Genomic DNA, 17,480 nt, shown 5'->3' with positions numbered 1-17,480 from the left:
TTTATTGACAACATTTACTAAGAGACCTAAAAGACTTTTTATTTTAAATTGCCAATCCCAAGTATCAGACTTTCTTTTATTTTACTACAGTAGAAAAGCTCTAATTATAAATATAATTAGATAACTATACCTCTGAATTCCAGAATAAATCCATTTGGTGCCACATTCCATCATTCAACTTTTTCTTTACTTTTATAAATAACTCAGTAGTACTGTATCCAAAATGAAAAAGTAGTCTTGGTTTACCATCTTGTAGCTCCAGTGCAATATAGTCTGTAATTAGAAAGCCTGTAGAGAGGTCAATAAATAATGAGAATATGTCTTCTGACTTGGTGTGATCAAAAGTGTAATATACCTGACATAATAACTTCATCTATTATGACGGAAGACAATGGGCCATTGTAAAATAGTAAACCATGATCTTTATTTGTAAGGAATTCAAGACTAATGTGATTTTCAGCTTGTGGATGAATTGCCTGAAACCAAGCCCAGCCACCTCCTTGGAAACTTATTCCCATCTGTTGGCAACGTGGCCCCTCATATCCATCTGGGCAAGAACACCTGGATAAAGAATGGAAGTAGTAAGATAAAATGTTATGGTATAGTTATTATATGTACAACTTATAGCTTTAATTTTTTGTCACCATGTGGAAAGTAAGCAATATCATTTGAGTTTGCTATTATAGCGTACATTTTCATAAGAGAAATGACTATCTTTCTAGCTGTTGGTAATGATAAATCACTGCTTATGATTCACATTGATTGGAAACACAATTTACAGTATTTGAAAAAATCAGTTAAACCAAAAAACGTTCCTCTAAATTATCTTATTTTACATATTACATCACATTAGTGTAAAATAAATTCCCTTATTGCTGTACAGAACATTATAAGAAGAAATAAAAGAAATTCATATATCCAAAGTTATTAAAATCAAACAACAGAAACTCCAGAGTTGAATATCAACAATATTAGGAAAAGGATAGATTGCTACTCACCATAAAGAGTTGCAAACAAGCACAAAGAAAAGACTGTTACACATTTGTCTTTTAATCAGAGCCTTCTTCAGAAAAGAAAACACACAGACAGACAGACACACACACACACACACACACACACACACACACACACACACACACACGCACGCACATTCACACATGCAAGCACACCTCAAGCACACATGACCGCCACCTCCAGCTGGAATGCAACTGTCACATTGAATAAAAGTAGCAATCTTGAGCATGGCAGGAAAGAGGGAGCAATAGAAGGATATTGGTGGGAGTAGAGAAGAGTGCCATCTGGTGTGGCCTGTAGGAACTATATGGAGGCACAGCAAAACTGCCAGGCACAGCATTGAGAGGTTGTGAGGCAGGGAGGTAGGGGTTAGGGGTGGGTTGGGAATGGAAAGCAGAAAAGGAGAAAAGGAGAAGAGCATTGACAGGGAAAGACAGGTAGGTGCATTGGCAAAGGACAGCACACAGTGAGGATGAGGCCATGATAATTTTGGGACCAGAGAATGTGTTGTAATGACAACACACATCTGTGCAGTTCATAAAACCTGATGGTGGAGAGGAGGATCCAGATGGTTCAGGTTTGTGAAGCAGCCACTGAAATCAAATATGTTATGTTCAGCTGCGTGTTGTGCCACAGTGTGGTCTATCATGCAGCAATGTGCCCTTGCTTTGCATGGGTAGCAGTAAGCCTCTATAATGGGACCACTTGTCTGATGTAGCAGTTATTTTGCTGACTGGCCACTGTGAAGAGTTATGATAAAAATTCAGGGAACAATTTCAGGTATTGAATAGCATCACTTTCAAACAACTTAAACGATGCAAGCAGCATTTGCTAGGAAAGCCTTCAGGAGGCATGAGTGTTATCCATTCCAAATTTAACTGATGTGACTGGTGTTTAGAGTGACATCTTGTGGCAATGATATGAGCTGCAAGCTACCACACCAACCATTCTGCCTGACTACTGCACCATTTTGGCATGAGCTTCAGCCACTTACCAGCCGCCCAACAGCAGTGACAGTACGGTGTGGCCTGCCAGACTGCAACAGAATATTGCACAAGCTACTCCCACTGCCAGTCCAGCTTCAACTACATTTTCTGTGTGACCTTTTCCTGTTTATCACTACAAAGCAGCCTCTGCTATGCAATGTTGGTAGAATACACTCTCTGCCACAACACATTGGGATGTAACACCCTTACAAAGCACCCTCTTCATGCATGATTGGTGTGGCATACCCTTCACCTCACAAAATGGTACAAAGCCCCCTTTTCCATGCAACTTTTTTATGTAGAACCCTCTGCCATGCAACATTGACACAAAGTATCTTCTGTCATGAAACTTCATTACGAAGCACCCTCTACCATCACCCTCCAACAGGCAGCATTTGTTTGAAGCACCCTCTGCAATGTAACATTGCTATGGAGCACTTCTACAACCCAACATCAATTTATGTATATATAGGTAGGTCAATATTTTGACACAAGAAATAAGGAGAGACGCAGCAACTTTGAGAAATGCACAGGTTCTTCTCATACTCAACTGAACAGTTGGTTTTATCCAATTCATCAAATTTATATAACTTTACAAAAACGCTACCAGATATCTCCACTTCTGACCATCAAAAATGACATGCCATGAAATCAACATGAGACAAAAGTCAAATTGGCATGACTGCTTAGATAAGCAAATGATTTGCATTTCAGAACAACTACACAAAGTAGGTAGGAGTAATTCCATCTACATCCTGTGTAAAAGGAAAGCAGTTCGTTTCCCATTCAGAAACAGCATTTGATTGTTTACTGTTTGTGACAAGATGTTACATCCATTGGAGGAGAAATATCTATTACTACATGTTGAATTCAACAGTGGCAGGATTGTGACCTATTGTTCCTCGATACTATTGCAAATGTTGCTTATGATTCCAAGAGTGACATATGAATAGAGAATAAATGGATTCAGGAGGGCCATACTCAATGCTATCCAGTATCTCAATAATGTGACTAGTGCCTAAGAGGCCAGGAAAAGCACAAAACTGCAAACGAGCACGATTTTAGAAAGTATCACTGATGTGGAACTAAGCTTGCCCTTTCCCCACATCATATCCTGTGAAATATGGATGAAAGTCAACAGGCAGATTCAATATTCCTAGATTTCCAAAAAACATTGGACAGGGTGGCCCACTGTCTGCTCCAGGTAGCTGAGTGGACAGCGTGACAGAATGTCAATCCTAAGGACCTGGGTTCGATTCCCGGCTGGGTCGGAGATTTTCTCTGCTCAGGGACTGGGTGTTGTGTTGTCCTAATCATTATCATTTCATCCCCATCAATGTGCAAGTCACCAAAGTGGCATCAAATAGAAAGCTTGCACCCAGCGAACAGTCTACCGACAGGAAGCCCTTGTCACCTGACATTTAGGGTGGCCCACTGCAGACTGTTGACAAAGGTACACGAATATGAAGTATGTTCCCTTATATATGAATGGCTTTAAGACCTCTTAAGTCATAGGACCCAGTTAATTGTCCTCAATGGTTAGTGTTCATCAGAGACAATGGTGTTGCCAGGAGTGCCCCTGGGAAGTACGATAGGAATGCTATTACCCTTTATATACATAAATGATCTGATGGACAGGAAGAACAGCAAACTGTAGCAAGTTGCTGATGTTGTGGTGTACAGGAAGGTGTCATTGTTGAGTGACTGTAGAAGGATACTAGATGAGTTAGGCAAAATTTCTAGTTATCTGGTGAGTGACACATAGTTCTAAATGAACAAAAACGTAAGTTAATGCATGTGAGTAGCAAAAACAAACTTGTAATGTGTGTGCTATCTGACACAGTCAGGTCAATTAAATATCTAGACATAACGCTGCTAAGTGGTATGAAATGGAATGAGCATCTAAGGATTGTAGTGAGGAAGGAAAATGGTTGACTTAGGTGTACTGAGAGAGTTATAGCCATCTGTAAGGAACACCACATATAGAACACTAGTGTGACCTATTCTTGAATGCTATTCAAGTGTGTGGGATTCACACCAGGTCAGATTAAAGGAAGACGTCATAGCAATTCAGAGGTGGGCCATTAGATCTGTTACCCATAGGCTCAATCAACATGTAAATATTGCAGAGATGCTTTGGGAACTCAAATGGGAATCTCTGGAGGGAAGGCAATGTTCTTTTCAAGAAATGCTACTAAGAAAATTTAGAAAACCAGCAATTTTTAGTTTACTGCAGAATGATCCCCCTACCACCAACAAACATTTTGTGTAATTACCACAAACATATCTTATAAGTTAACAGAAATTAGGGCTTATATGAAGGTATATTGACACCCTCACTTCATTTGTGAATGGAAAAGGAAGGAAAATGCTAGCAGTGTACCATATGGTGTTTTGCAGAGTATGTATGCAGATGTCGATGGAGACATATATTATTTGCTTGGCCATGTTGCACAGTATAACCACATTATGCAACTAGAGTCAGGAGATGGGCTTGTCTGCTTCTGTGAACAGCGTCACCGTGGTTGCATCCATGTGTTGAAGCTCCATGTAGGAGAAACTTTGACTTGCAGTCATCATTGGCATACAGGGCTCAGCACCTGGCAACTTGTGGGATACCATTGGGTAAAAAATGAGATCACCTCAGGTTTTGAGTAGTGGGTAATTTGGGCAGCAGGTGCTGCATTTCTGATGTGTTAAGTACATAGTTTGTACCTCCATCTGTGAGACTTACATGGCATTATCTTTCATCAAGATAATGCAAAACTGCATGCACCCATGCTGTCCTAATGTATCTCAATACAGAGTGTGTTTGTCTGTTACTGTGGCCAGTGAGTTCTCCAGATCTCTCACACATTAAAACACCTGGTCATGGGTTCCCAAGAGACTGGCATGTCATCACTTACAAGCCAGTACAACTGATGAACTCTAATAAAGAGCATGGAACTGTGTATTCGTATCTGTCATATAAGCACAATTTGATACATCTGTCATCCAAGGACAGTCTGTATCAATGTCCAACTGGGTTGGAGCCACTGTTACTGCCAGAGATGGTAACTCTGTGTACTAGATTTCACACATCTACAAGTTTAATCATGTACTCTTCCTATACTCTATACATAGAATAAGTAAAATTCCATTATTTGCCATTGTTTGTGGTGTTGCAGTCTTAATGGCCAGCACTGTAAATACCGCCTACATCAGTACAACATCCCTGAGTCCAAATACAAAGTGTTCTAAAAGTCCCATTACAAGCTTCCAGGACTTGCAGAGGAGAGTCAGTAGATAATATTTTGAATTGGAACCCATATCTTGAAACATACCATTTCCACACTACAGCCATTTGAAAACATGGCAATGTGGCAACTTTTAGAAGTAATTGATTAGACATGACCCAGTGCATCACTTGTCTTACAATTACACTCATCAATAGTCAAATGAATTGCTCATGTACTTGTTGGTGGGTTCTCTTCAACATGATGCAATATGGGCTCTCCCAATTTGGGTGTGTGGCATCTTGTTGCGCAACAGTCATGCCTGCTGACAATGAAGGTATCCTTTCTGAGAGGTGTTGTGTAATTGTGGTGAGTAGGGTATGCAATGGAATCAGACATTGTGGAGAATGAACTTGAGGGACGCAATGGACAGCTCTTCCATTACTGTGAGCTTTGTCATTCAGAAGGTCCATACAATGTATTCCTAGCAAACATGTTTTCAAATGGCTGTACCAAGAAAACAATATGTTTTTGGACATGAATTTCTATTCAAAATAGCATGCACTCACTCCCCTCTACACGTTCTAGATTTTTGTGAAATGCATTTCCGAACAACCTGTATACTGATAAATTGTAGAAAAAGTGGTTAATAATTTTTGTTTCTTTTTGTTTTTTAATGTTTGAAAGCAAACAGAATGCCTCTACCTTCAACCTCTCAGTTTTTAAGGCATTAGTGTTGAATACTCACAAAGCAAAGATATATTTCTGCTATGCAAAGATATATTTCTGCTATTTTTATCAATAAAGAGGACTTAATGCTTTTCCTTCACTATTTAATACCTACAGAATCTGGTGAGATATCCTACAAACTTAATTTAAAAAGAAATAGAATCTGCCACTCCTAACTGTGTGAAATGAAAACATAATAAGTGCTTTATTGTGCATATATGATGTTCAGCAGAAATATGTGTTAATAAGCATTGGAAGATCTTGTGAAGCACACAATAGGAATCTAAATACTGGATTTTTAATTTATTCCTGCAAAAGACAAAAACAAATGCTCAGAAAAGTAATTGTGATGTGGAAGCCAGTATGAACATAAACATTGTTAAAGGTGTCTGGGATGTCTTCCTAGAAACATTGGGTTCTCTGGAATACACTAACCACTGGGTAGGTATATAGAGCAATTAAAGTGCAGGTATTCACAAAGTCCAGAGTGGGCTGTAATTATCATATGACCGCAAAACTTGTTAGACAATCTCACATGTTAATGAAAAACCCATTTACACCAGAAAAAAATGAGATCCAATTTTGGTTACAATGTGTAAATCTAGCACCGTGAATGCAAGAATGATGTTTCCACTGTAATGGATTAGAGACACGATGTGGGCAGAAAAGGTCAAACAAATGAGAAAGACTTAAGGTTGATTTTATTATTAACTACTGCCTACACAATTTGTTCAATATGAGCATCAAGATATCAAAGAATTGATGTACAGTGCCATATATGCCCCTGGAGGCTTATATTGGAACTATTTTTTTCTGGTGTGAAATGATTTCACATTAACACATTAGCATACCTACCAAGTTTTGTTGTGACAGGAAAATTACAGCCCGCACTGGGCCTCCATGAGTAGTTGCACTATAATTATAACCATCTGGTATAATTACAACATGATGTGAAATGTGGTTGCTTTAAACATCAAAGAAGATCAATCACTTTGATATCTAAATAAACTATTAAATCTACAGTCATGATCAGATTTTAATTTTTTTTGAAAAGGTAACTGTTTTTGGCTTTACAGCCATCATCAGGTGTTATAAAGTTGGGATCATGGAGGATGCACAGTTGTTAATAGCTGTGTTGATGGCTGTAAAGCTAACACCATCTATATGTTGAAACATAGGGGGCAATTAAAAAATTTCTGTTTAAAAACCATACAGTCCAGAATTGGTATGCCAATCATACAAAATTGCTGTGAGCATTGAGGCAATCATTGCAGTGACACACCAGGCTGAAGATATCTGTTTGGTAAAACACCATGTGCTGCTGCTTGAAGAAGTCTGTGACTGCCTGGTGTACATCCTCAACCAACAGGAATTGTTGATCCTTCGAGGCCTTTTGTAAGGGACTGAAATCATGATAATTGCATAGAGAGAAATCAGGATTATAGGGTAGGTAATCAAGTGTCTCCCACTTGCATGGGCATAACTTCTGCATTGCAACATTTGCAATATGAACGTCTTGTGTCGAATCATTACCAGCACAGAATTTGGAACAGCATATCACAACAGTGATGTTTAACAGATATGCTGCCCCTTTTACATTCCACACTCTCTGATTGATGTCTACCAGTGTTTGTCCTTTGGCAGGCAAAAAAACAGAACAATAACATGTTGTTCATGCTTTGATGCATTTTGTAAGTATGTAGCTGTAGTTCACATGGCCGCATTTACAGAAAGCATCTCAGCAAGAGGGTTTAATTTCATATTAATTCCTTATCAATGTTGGCACTTGAATACTCACATTGGAGTAATGATATGATGTGTATACTCTACAGCAATGCCCTCAAACAAAAGTGGTTTTATAGCCCTTATAAATTAAGATATGATGAATACTGCAGAACTGTACATTATACAGAGTGTAAGCTTCATAACTATAATAAAGTAACAGTTACTCATATCTTTTTCAAACCATGAATGTAAATAATTGAGTCTGGTATTCATAAATAATCAAAATCCGCTTTCAGAAATATATTTTCAGTATTACAATTCCTTCCTGTGGAAATTTTAATAGGGAACTTATGGTCCAGCTTGGAATAACAAACAACATTAGAACTAAAGATAAGCACTCACTCACTGTGTTGTTGACATATTGAGTGGTTGAGTGGTCAATAGGAGCATAAAGAAGTTCAAAATCATCATTACACTTTTGGGAAATTCCCTTCCTTGGAGGCAAGAAACAAACAAAATAATGTGCGCGCACACACACACACACACACACACACACACACACACACACACACACACACACACACACAGAGTCAGGCTGCAGCAGTAGGGCAATGCTACCATGTCTGAAGGGCACTGTGAAAAAGCATAGCAATTATTTCAGTCATATTTATCTGCTTGACAAAAACTCATTGCCTAAATTATATAGTCTGTGGCTCCCTTAGCTTCTTCCATTGATCAAATGTAAATTTTGTGTGGCATTACTGCCTGGGATGGCCTCTCGGCATTCAGCTGCTTAAAGTGGAAATTCTTTCTTTATTCATACCTGCTGGACATCAGTATTTTGTAATGTTTGAGTGTTGTGTCTTAAGTGTGATTTTTTGGCATAGGTCACAGTGATTAGTGAATGTGTAATGGCAAGGCTGCCAGATTTCGTAAAATAAGAAACAGAGTGTCGACTCATCACCTTTTTATAACAATATTTTGAATACTGAAATACACGTATGTACCACACAAAAATTACATAGCCCTTCCATATATTTAATAGAGTGCCAAAATATTAATAGTGAGGAAGAACACAAAAAGTACATCTTTCTGTATTATGGAAAGGATAGTTGCTACTCACCATATAGCAGAGATGCTGAGTTGTAGATAGGCACAACAAAAAGACTGTCAGAAAATAAGCTCTCTCTCTCTCTCTCTCTCTCTCTCTCTCTCTCTCTCACACACACACACACACACACACACACACACACACACACACACACACACACACACACACACCAAAGAAGGCCTTGTTGTCCAAAAACTTACTTTCTGACAGTCTTTTGTTGTGCCTATCTGCAACTCAGCATCTCCACTAGATGGTATCAACTATTCTTTTCATAATATTGTTACAATCCATCCTGGATTTTCCATTGTTGAAAAGGATATATTTATCATTCTGAAGGGCTACTCAATCAGATTCAGATTTATTCTAATTTATTTCGCTGAACTTTTGGTATCTTTTAATAAAAATATCACTCTTTCCTGGAGGAATCTTTGATGGAACTTCTTCACCACCAAACATTTTTAATTTGAAACTAATTTTCTACTGAGAACTAACAGTTTAAGTACACACACTGAACCATGCTTGAATCAGGCTAGGGACACTAGAGAAAGCAGTGTAAATTACTATTATTGGTTGTCACTTTGGTTTATAAACTCAAGTGTTGCCAGCACTCATTAGATTTAGCATAAGTAAAGAAAGGGTAACACAGTAATTTTTCAAGGGGATGGGTTTTAAGTTTAGATGTATTCCATAAATTATAATTCATAATAGCATGTAATATAAAAATAGAGAATTATTTATTCTGGATGAAAAGTAAATTAAGGGAGAAAATTTGAGTGAAAAAATTGAAAAGTCCATTAATAACAGAGTGTCTGGTAACCATAGAGAAATGTAGTGCTGTGCTGACAGTGGAAGGGAAAGAAGACAGTGAAACCAAAAGTGTCATGCAACCTACTTATTTTGAATAACATAAATGCGACCACTAAGCTTAACATCTTTATCAGACAAACAGATCAATGTCAACAGTGTCACAGGCCTTCATTCAGTGACTCATGCCATCATCACACCTCCCCTTGCTGAAAATCAGTTGTAGTGATTCATATGTGGGGGTTGTAATGAAATGTAATATAGGAAAAATGAGAATAAAAGGAGAAATAAAAGATAAAAATATTACAAGAAATGTCTTCTACATAGACAAATTCATAAAATTTACCTTATAAATTTGCCTTTCTGAAAACACTGGCCACCATTAAAACAATGATTCTCATGACATCTATCAATCGTAGCCAAGTTTTGTATAGATGAGTCACATTCTGGTGTAATATTTACTGAAATTCCTACTAAAGAGGTCATGTTTGCATCTACTAAGATTGGTTGGCTGTTTATCCTGTATCTGTCAATGCATGGTCCTTGGCATTTTATTTTATCAATGAAGCAGTAGTGTATTCCAGCCACAACCAAGTTGAGATCAGTTGTCCTTTCTATCTGAAAAATATGTCAAATGACCTCAGAATTATTACAAAACAGAATATTAATTAAAATATTACAACAAATCAATAATAGCTTTGCATAGTGATGAAAATATTTGTGTTAATTACTTTGCTAAAGATGTTTTCATTAATAAAGCAATTGACAGAAATGACTGTACATTGTGCCTGAATTGCTGTTGTTCCCCTCTTTAAATGCAGCAAACAGTAGGGCGAGAAGGAGAGGGAGAGATGTAGACACAGAGAAAGAGAGAGAAGGCAGAGACCAATAGTAAGTTAAATGAACACTTTGACTAAAATGTAGACTTGGGTTAAAAAATTATGTGAAAAAGAAGCAACAAGTCCATGTGGAATTGGCTGCGGAGCCAAATAATCTTAAGGGCAGGCTCCCTCCTGCTATGTTATGCTTTAGTAGCAAAGAAACATAAAATGACCCACCTGGTGAAATAGATATCTGATTAATGCCATCATACTGTATAATAAAATGCACCATTTGCTCATCTATTCCCTTTTGTAGATCAACCATAATGTCTTCATTACTGGTGAATAACATTCCAGGAAGTAACACTTTATCTGGCATAATCTTATATTTAATTTGTTTCACGCATTGTACATAGCCTATTCCTTTAACCAAGCACCACAGTGATGTGTGATTCTTTGCACCAATCTTCTTGTTTTGTAAGTGTTTTCAGTTCTCCTCTTCCCTGCCCTTTGTCACTGGATCAATTAATAGGAATTTATAGCCTGTAGAATTAGAGTTTCTCAGATTTTTCAAGATTTCTTTGAATTTGCTGCCATTTCTTACTAGCCACAAACACACTAAAAGTGTACAGTTTTGAGGTATTTTTTGTACATGCTTTTTCTAATTGCATATTTGTTTTAGTATATAGTAGTCTCACATAAATTTGGAAATGGAGCTAATACTGATATATGTTACCCACAAATCATACATGTTAAATGAGAAATAATGTCATGTGGTAGAAATGAAACTAGTGACCTGCATGTTGGATTCCGATTGTTTTGTCACATCGTAATGTTCAGTGAAATGTTCAAATGGTATTGTTTCTGTTCAGGAATTGAGACTGCTTCTGGTCTTCATGTTCATTGCATTATGGGCCCCATCATCATCATCTTCATCTCAGGACAGGCTTTATGCAGGGGTCATGGAAATAATTCTGCTGTTTTGTCTTCTCATTGTAGGATATCATCTTTAACTTTGTAGGTACTACTGGCAAGTCATATGGGATTCATTAGTGGTAAAAGTAGTGTTTTAATAATTTTTCTGTTAGCTTGACATTCCACGTTATCTTACAAATACTCACTAAGGTCATGTGGGTTGTAGCTTACAGGCCAGTTCTTGGCAATCTAATATTCACATGTCCATAGTCCATATATGTGCCAGATACCTTGCTTTTTCAGTTGATTCAATTGTCATAAGCATCCATTGTTGTTTCAGTCTGTTGAGTGTGGATCAGGGAAAGTGGCATGAAACCTGTAGTGTCTTGCTATGCTGTATTGTATCTGAATGTCATGATAGGGAATATTATAATCCTGTTTCCATTTTTTGTGTCAATGTACACTTAAAGTAGATCTGTGGACATCTTATTAAAACATTTCATGAGGCCATATATCTTCATAATGCTCCATGCTTTAAAATTATGTTTTTCACTAGAAACTTTGTGACTTCTAGAGCTTCAGCAGTTGGTACAACCTTAGCAACAGTAGAGAGGATGAAGCAGGCAGTGTAAACAGTTATCAGTTTATTCATATTTGTTGACTTCGGACCACAAGTCATTCACCTATGAGACATGCCAGTAAATCTTCAAAAGGTCTCAATCCATCCTACTTAACTGCTGATCATCTAATAATATGCTCACTCCATAAACTGTTTCCTAGTGTGAAACAGAATTGTCTTATTTACTTTTCTCACCTCTTACCCACATGCAATATGTGTCAACAGTCCAGAAGGAGCCCAGGAGGCATTTACTTAAGCTTTGAGTGTTCGAACACATTGTGAGATTTATATCCCTTGAAGCACAGTTATTTTAAGTCCTAATGGGAATTGCTATCTTCCATATTGAACAGTTAAGAAATGGCTTTGGTTCCTGCCATTCTCCAAATGTTAAAATCAACAGTAGAGAGCACAATAATAATTGTTTATTGACCAGTTTTGGCTTACATTAAAACCATCCTCTAAATTTTTTGACCCCCTGTGGCTGGTGCTGGTAGCTCCTCAATTTTTCATGTGATAAATGTGTGTGTGTGTGTGTGTGTGTGTGTGTGTGTGTGTGTGTGTGTGTGTGTGTGTGTGTGAGTGTGTGTGTGTGTCTGTCATCCATTTTTGACAAAGGCCTAGTTGGCCAAAGGCTTATTTTGTGACGGTCTTTTTCTTGTGCCTATCAAAAACATGACTCACCATCTCTGCTGTGCAGTGAGTAGCAACTATCCTTTTCATAATATTGTCTAAATTTATGAACTTTAAAAGTAATTGTGCAGTATATAACTGATGAGTGCTGACAAACTATTGTCTGTCTTTGAGCTTATACAGAGACAGGCAAAGCAGGTAATGGTGATACACATCATTCTTAGCTTAAGCTTAGCAGTATAATTGTATGGCAGTGGTGCTGTGTTGGGTGGTTCTGTCCACCAGAAATACAAGCTGACCAGTCCCTGCCAACAAATCTACCACAACAGGATTGCACATCTTGGCTGACCATAACACATTTGTTTGTTTTTCAGTGGAACTCCAGCAGACACCATACAAATGGGTGTCACCTGACTCAACATAGATGGCTCTGGTATCACCATTGGTACTACCCACTTCTGCTGATCACTTGCACAGAAGTACATGGAGAAAATAACATCCCATCTAAGCTGTATATAAGTGGCCATACAGCCACAAAGAAGGCAGTTCCAACCACACTGCCAAGAAGTTCAGCACAGCAGCCTATCACAAGTAACCAGCTGTTGCAGCCAGAGCCCTCACCTCTTCCAGCCTTGGCCTCACTTGGACTCTTTGCTCCAGGACTGGTAAAAACTTGAATATTGTGATCAGTTAATTATCATCTGTGATAGGCATCTGACCTGACATAGATCTGTTCCAATTAATTGTCAGCAGTGATTGGTATCTGATCAGACTTATTTAAGAACTTCAAGTGTTTTTGTTCCCTGCCAATGAACTACTCACATCACAGACCATTCATTATTCCTTACCTAAATTCAGATCAAGAAGATTATTATTTTTGTGGTAACAGATGTAATTTGTTTTTATTTCTAACAATTGAGTTTTGTGAATCCTGTCATTTTATCTTTTATCAGAATAGTGTTTTATTTTGTCACTAGAGGGTAGTCTTGTTGTAGAGTGTGTAGATTCACTCAAGTCAAAACAATTGGTTATATCCTAGTTGTACTCTATTAAAGTTTATAGTTATTCCTCAAACTTGCCAGCTGTTGTGGCCGAGCGGTTCTCGGCACTTCAGTCTGGAATCGCGCGAACACTATGGTCGCAGGTTTGAATTCTGCCTCGTGTATGGATGTGTGTGATGTCCTTAGGTTAGTTAGGTTTAAGTAGTTGTAAGTTCTAGGGGACTGATGACCTCAGAAGTTAAGTCCCATAGTGCTCAGAGCCATTTGAACCATTTGAATCTCAAATTGATGTGCAGAAGATCTTATAAACAGTTGAAGTGGAAGCAAATAAAAAGTTCTCATGTTTACATAACTGTGCTTGAAGATTCTGTCATGAGTGTATAATACACAAATTGATGTTCCCACAGAAGACTACAGAAACTTCAGATTCAGAATGACTTTGGAAGTGGATTCTTGCATGCACTAGGCTCCAATGATCATGAACAACCAGGTTTACAGTGAGATGGTGTGCTGTAACTGGCCTAGTGGAAACACTACTCAGTGGACAGTGCAAAATCTGAAGATGTCATAGTGGTAGCAGAGCACAGTTGCAAGCAAGAAACTTTACCTTTAATCAGTATATTCACTGAAGAAAGGAAAATACAATAGACACACTTTATAACAGCACATACACATATACTCAATGTACAGAAGCAGTCAGAGACTCTACATTACCAAAAATGAATACATAGCAAACAAATCATCAGGAGCGCAATACAGAACTGCTATTATTTCACATGCAACCTTAAATATTTCCATTCACTGAAATGAGATTTTGATTACTCTAATTCACAGCTCATCAGTATATATCCATTCTTTCATTCTCTCCCTCCTCAGATCAAACAACACTGCTCATATCTGAATGAATGTCACAAAATATCATCAAAAAAACAACAAAAACAATCAATTTTTGACAAAATAATTAAACTTGGTAGATAAAAAATCTACTTACTGAACACAGCAAAACACATACATAAAAGAAGGTTGCAATTAGGCAAGCTTTCAGAGCCAGTGGCTCCTTCTTCAGACAGAAGGGTTGAAGGAGAAGGAAGAGGGGTGAAGGAAAAGGACTGGAAAGGTCTAAGAAAATGGGTAGATTTCAGGAAAAACACCCAGAACCACAGGTCAGGGGAGTCTTACCATATGGGATGAGAAGGAAAGTCTTACCAGACAGAAAGAGAAGGAATGAGTCTTTCCTTCTCACCCCTTCTGGTAAGACTACCCTGACCTGCAGTTATGGGTGACTTTCCTGAAATCTATCCCTTTTCCTAGACCTCTACAGCCCTTTTCCTTCACTTCTCTTTGCTGGACAGTGTGGCTGAGCGGTTCTAGGTGCTTCAGTCTGGAATTGTGTGACTGCTACAGTCGCAGGTTCGAATCCTGCCTCAGGCATGGATGTGTGTGATGATCTTAGGTTAGTTAGGTTTCAGTAGTTCTACGTTCTAGGGGACTGATGATCTCAGATGTTAAGTCCCATAGTGCTCAGAGCCATTTGAACCATTTGAATCAGCTCTCTTTCTTCCCATTCAACCCTTCTGCCTGAAGAAAGAGTCACTGGCTCTGAAAGCTTGCCTAATTATAATCTTCTTTTATGTATGTGTTCTGCCACTGCTTGCTGACAACATATCATCAGCTAAAACTGTTATAATATGTTCTCTGCTTTTAAACACTCCACACAATAACTGGTTATTACTTGCAGTAAGATTTGTAGAAAGTGTATATGAGTAAATCAATGAACAGATATGACAACTGGATCCAGGAATAATACAGAGTCAATGATAGTAAAGTATTACATGTGCAAGTTAATAAATACCTCTGCTTTATGTACTTGAAGTAGCCCATTTATCTTTTCAGGGTTGTCGTATCTTGAATCTTTTACAGAAAAGAAGATGTCCAACATAGGTATTGTTCTTTTATGTTGCCTTACACTGAATATGTCAAGATTTTTCTTTTCAGTATTCAGAACTTCTGACAAGGCTTGCTTAAATCGTTCTGCCTTACTTTCCTGCAATTAATTTTCAGGAGGAGTATAAATTTTGGCACTACAACATTTTATATGTAACATAAATTGGAGGAAAAAAGTTAATTTACCATGTTGTTCCATTCCTTGATGAAGTCTTCATCAGAAAGATGTGAAATTCTTACAGAACCACAACTGATTATGGCATCAACGGGAATCTGTTTCACAGTAACAGTCACAGTTGCTGAAACATTGTTTTGTGAATGTCTGTGATCAGATACTCTGAATGCCAAATTGTATCTGAAATCATTTGTTCCTCCTTTTAACAAAATAAAGATAAATTGAAATGTAGAAATGTACAGTACTTGAAACATTTGACTGGCAAATATCTGGATCTAATTAATGAAAATTAACTTACATCCCTTCTGGTGTGTTGTATTTCATAGTAATCATTCCTGAGGCTTCATTAACTTTAAATCTATGATGTTCATCCGCCAGCCAGTAGAATTTCTTGTCCGGTAAATCCCAGTCATCTGGATCTTGAACATATATCCTTCCAATATCTGTTTCTGGAGTTTGATCCTTTATATCAGTGTGGAAACATATTAACACGCACTAAAATATGCATGCAGGTCCAGCAACCTTCCTAATAGTATTACTAATAGAAATGAATTTTACTGTTTTGAGTTTTTTCTGATGTTACATGATATATGAGAAGAATAGTGATGTACATTCTGAGTAATGCCTTAATGCAAAGACACCTTTCTTGACACTAATGTCAGATCAGGTTCATGCATTATTTAAACTACACAGAATGGTAAAGGAGCAGTAAAATTTATTTATGAATTTTATATTAGTTTTTTTATAAATACAGACATCATTTGAAAAGGTTAAGAAATTTGTCAAAAGTCTTTTGGGTATAAAATCTTGACACTTACTTCACTTATTTCCATTGCCAAAATGTAGGAAAAAATTAACATATCACAAATGCTATAATAATGAAAGCCAATTTCAAATTATGATATCCACTGTACAAAAATAGTTATCTCTGTCTATAGTACGAGGTGTGTTTTTTAAGTAAGTACCATTTTAAATTAAAAAAATACATGCTAAGATATCTCAATAATTTTATTTTTACGTGACACCCTGTACCTTAATCTACTTTTCTGCATAATTTCTGCCAATATTGAGGCAGTTGTCATAGCATTGTATCAATTTCTGAATACCCTCTTCATATAAATCTGCCGCCTGACTTGTTAACCACTGCATCACCACTGTTTTGACTTTGTCATCGTCTTGAAGATGCTGACCCCCCTGGTGTTTCTTCAAGATGAAACATGGGTGGCCTATGTCACACCAGAATCAAAGCAACAGTCCATGGAATGGCGGCATTCAGATTCACCCTGAAAAGTGAAGTTCAAGCAAACAATTTCTGCCCAGAAAATCATGTGTACAGTTCTTTGGGACAGAAAAGGAGTATTTGCTTGTGGGATCTCTGCCTCATAATGAGACAATCAATACAGCAGCTTACTGTAACACATTGCACAATCTGCACCGTTCACTTCAGAACAAAAGACGTGGCAAGCTGAGCAAGGGCACCATTTTGCTGCAAGACAATGCCCTTCCACATGTGGCAAATGAGACCAATGATCTCATCACATCTTTTCAATGGGAAACTCTAGATCATACTCCCTACAGCCCCGATCTTGCGCCCAGTGACTACCATCTGTTCCTGCACTTGAAGAAACACCTGGGCGGCCAGTGTCTTCATGACGAAGTCAAAACAGTGGTGATGCAGTGGGCAACAAGTCAGGTGACAGACTTCTATGAGGAGGGTATTCAAAAACTGGTACAACATTATGACAAAGCCTCAATATTGATGGATATTGTGTAGAAAAGTAGATTGAGATA

At 37.7% G+C, this 17,480-nt stretch overlaps 1 pseudogene; it reads right to left on the bottom strand.

Moving 5' to 3' along the window:
• Positions 1–17,480, bottom strand: part of LOC124620182 — a 219,204-nt pseudogene that overhangs the window by 25,842 nt on the left and 175,882 nt on the right.

This window comes from Schistocerca americana, chromosome 6 (genome assembly GCF_021461395.2).
Source record: "Schistocerca americana isolate TAMUIC-IGC-003095 chromosome 6, iqSchAmer2.1, whole genome shotgun sequence".
In the NCBI taxonomy this organism is placed as follows: Eukaryota; Metazoa; Arthropoda; class Insecta; order Orthoptera; family Acrididae; genus Schistocerca; species Schistocerca americana.
This window is presented reverse-complemented; position numbering and strand designations above follow the sequence as displayed.